The sequence below is a fragment of the Pinus tabuliformis genome, chromosome 8, assembly GCF_031772625.1.
Source record: "Pinus tabuliformis cultivar Carrire ecotype Pingquan chromosome 8, CPIR1, whole genome shotgun sequence".
Taxonomy (NCBI): Eukaryota; Viridiplantae; Streptophyta; class Pinopsida; order Pinales; family Pinaceae; genus Pinus; species Pinus tabuliformis.
Genome location: NC_142294.1, coordinates 1,818,167,520 through 1,818,171,199, shown reverse-complemented (window position 1 = coordinate 1,818,171,199; position 3,680 = coordinate 1,818,167,520).

Below are 3,680 nucleotides of genomic sequence, written 5' to 3'. Positions count from 1 at the left end.
TATTTATACCAAGACCACAGTGAAAATAGGGTGTATGGATGCCAGCTTTCTCCCCATAAGATGCCCAAATATCTCCCCATGAGGATATTTGCATTCGAGTATATTAGGAAGATAATAAATTCAGATGATGTAAATTTTCTATCAGCTAGGAAGAAAACACAGTTCAAAATAAAAAACCAACTTGGTCATTTTATCTTTAATAATAGGGAAGCTGGAGAAGAAGCAGAAAAATATTTACAGAAAATGAAATTCACCAATAGCTTCAAATGGTAGTATGATCCTTTAGGAGTCATAAACAAACTAAGACTCAAGTTTAAATTGAGCCCTTTTATCCATGAGTCCAGGCCAAAAACTGAAAAATATGCCAAGCAGTCAGAGTGGTTGGAAAATACCTTAACAGATATGGAGAAACATATGGATACTAGTTCCATTCTGCATACTCCAACCCTGCAGGACAGAAATTCAAAGAGGACCAGGGAAGAAGGTTTTTACTCAAACATAGATACAACACATGACATATTTGAAATCATGTGCTGGAGGAAGCCTAAGCTAAATCCTGTAAATGAGAAAAAAGAGATAGTTGAGACAGATCAAATCATTGATACAGATGTAGTGGTCAGAGAGAGTATAGCTCCAACACTTTCAAATGAAACTCATCATCCTTCAACCTCTAATACACAAACTATTCAAAAGCAACTTAGTATTGAAGTCTCTTCATCCAGTAAACCAATGGATAAAGAAAAATATATAAAGGAGAAGTATAAAGAAATCAAGTTGAGAAATGAAGCATTGAAAGATGAAGCCTATGCCCAGTATTTGAAACAAACTCCTACTAATCAGAATAGATTACTATCATCTTTTGACATTAAGACATGGAAAATGCAAATTACCTTTTTGAAACCTACAGTACAACAGCCTAATTCATCAGCATATTACAACAAGATAGAATTTGATGTTTTTCCAAGAATGTTCATCCTATAGATCAGATTTAATTTCATAAGCAAGCAGGAGAAATTATATACTCAATAATGACCAATAAAGCTATGAGTGTACAAAAACTTCAAAATTATCTAGAGAATATCACAAAGTTTAAGCTAGAGAAGGCATCCTCACAAGTAAAGGATAACATAATTAAATCAATAGAAGAATTGGTTATTGATATAATCCAAATGGCATCAAGGAAACACAAAAGCTCATAAAAAAAAATGAAGACATTGATGCATTGAAGAAGAAGCTAAAATTGCCTCCTTCTAAACATCCACAGACCAAATAAGTCTTACAGATTCAAATCCAAAAGGATGAGATGATGGACCTCACTCTTTAGTTAAATTCTCAATTAAAAGAAATGGAGAATGAGATGGATAAGTTAGTACGTGAGAAACAGGCCAGCATTGAAGTAGCTACTGCCACTGCTATTCCTACAGTTACTACAATAGATCCTTCTACTTTGGCAGCCTCACTGGCCACAACAGCTCTAGTAGCTACAACACTTCCCACTGCATTGGCAACTACATTAGCAACATGTTCAACAGCAGCAACTCATCTTAATGATCAAGCAAGTAAACTAATCAAAGCCATGGAAGACATGTCCATCCAAATAAATGAAATAAATAGAATTGAAGAACAAATAAAAATTATAGAGCATGAAAAGAAACTGGCTCAAATAATGCATAATAATGAAACACAGAAATAAAACAGGTTGAATGAAAGGATACAGAAGTTAGAGAAGGAATTGACACTCAAAGAGCCACTATCCCAAGCAAAACAACTTTTATGGGGCAATATCATTGACTCAGTCAATGATATTTGGCCTTCTATACCGGTGATATTTGAGCAAAATTATTTGGTCAAAGAGGCTGGTGAGGCAATTCAAAGGGTTAGATCCGAACTTGGAAATATGCCAGAAGAAGCCTCAAGAATAATCTAGTTCCTTAACTCAAAAAACAGGTATGATTGCAGGAACTTGGAATTGCTGACAGAACTGAGACAATACTAGAGGTAAAGAAGGTAATCACCAAGAGGAACCCAATGATACAACTGGAGGAGAAGTGCCAAACAATCGAGCTAGCAATAGCTAGGTTTATGGTGAAATTTGATGCTTTGAGGTAGAAAGGTCTGCCTAATCCACTGTTGATTAATGATAAGTTGATGCCACATGAAGACTATGATAAGAATATCAGAGAAGTGGTAAAGGAACAAGCCAAAAATTCCTCCATGAGAGGGATTCCTACAGGAAAAGTCCTTTACCTGACTTTTGAGAACCTCTTTTACCTACAGCATGAGGTAAAACATATTTTTATAAACAAAACCACTTTTGCAAAATACACAGAACCTATTGAAGTCTATAGAAGAATGGTAAATATTAAACTACCAAATGCAGAGACTTGGGAAAAGTTGAATGATTTACTATAAAAACGTAAGGTAAACAGCGAATACAAAGTAGTGAAGGTAAAACAACAAATGAGCTAAATCAAAAGTATTGGATGAAAACCAAAGTTTAAAGATGAAAGAGTATCAATCAAAGGCAAAGTAAAAGGACAACTAGCATAGAAAACAGCCAAAGAGAGAAAAAAGAAAAAGATCAAAACAACAAACAATAAAAGAGGGCCAAATTGCATTAGTTACATATCTGTCTCTATCTTCTTGCATGAAGATATTTCTTGTTCCTTGAATAATTCCTAAAATAGTTTAGGATATTTTGTAATAGTTTTTTGTATATATACTTGATAATTCAAAGTATAGAGTGTGGATTATTGAACATTTCTATAGTTACATTGATCTAAAAGCTAAGGGTTTATTGTAACATTTTCAAGTTAGTGGACTCGACTATGTAATAAATGCATTGCATTACAAGATTCATGTGTTGGGCCACTTCAGTGAAAATCTTTCATTTGTTAAATTATTATTTTCTTAAGTATTTCACATACATACATTTTTTCCAATTTGAATGAAATAACTAGAATGTTACTTCAGAATTTGTTTAAGTACACTTTGTCTTGAACAGTTATTCATTTTTGTGTTTTCTTCTGATATCGAGAGTAGGGAATTCTTCATTTCTCCCTAGTTTTGATTGACCTCTTTCATTTCCCTCATTATCCAGTTTGAGGAATACTTAACTACTCCTTGACCCCGATTGAAAAGCCACTTCACCATCCAGCCTAAACGATCTGAATTTACTTAGATACCTTGCCCTCTGAACACTATCTCTAGAACTTGATTCAGTCTTGTTTTCTTGACATTTGGACTAAATGGCCCAATGGTAAAAAGACACTTATCTATCCATCTGAATCAATGATTCTACCACCAAATCAAATCAAAAACCAACCAAGCTTAAATAACTAGCCTAAAATTAATTAATCCAAAAAATTTAAATCATTAAGAGAGAACCCTCTCTGAGCATTAGGAAGGCTAGATCCTGACCTCAAAAGTAGGCTTGTTGTTACCTCTATTATTTCTTTAAACACAACATGACAACCCTAGGGAAATTTTCGAGTGATAACATAGTGGTGACCATACTAGAGATTCAGTCCTCAGTTCAATAAACCTTAAAGGAAATCCTAAATCTCATCTTTGCACGTTAAGGCCATTTTAGGTTTGTCAAAGGTTTCATTAAAAAATTAAAAAAATTAAAATTATGGCTTCCAAAAGAACATACTATACCAAGGCACATCCCGATCCAA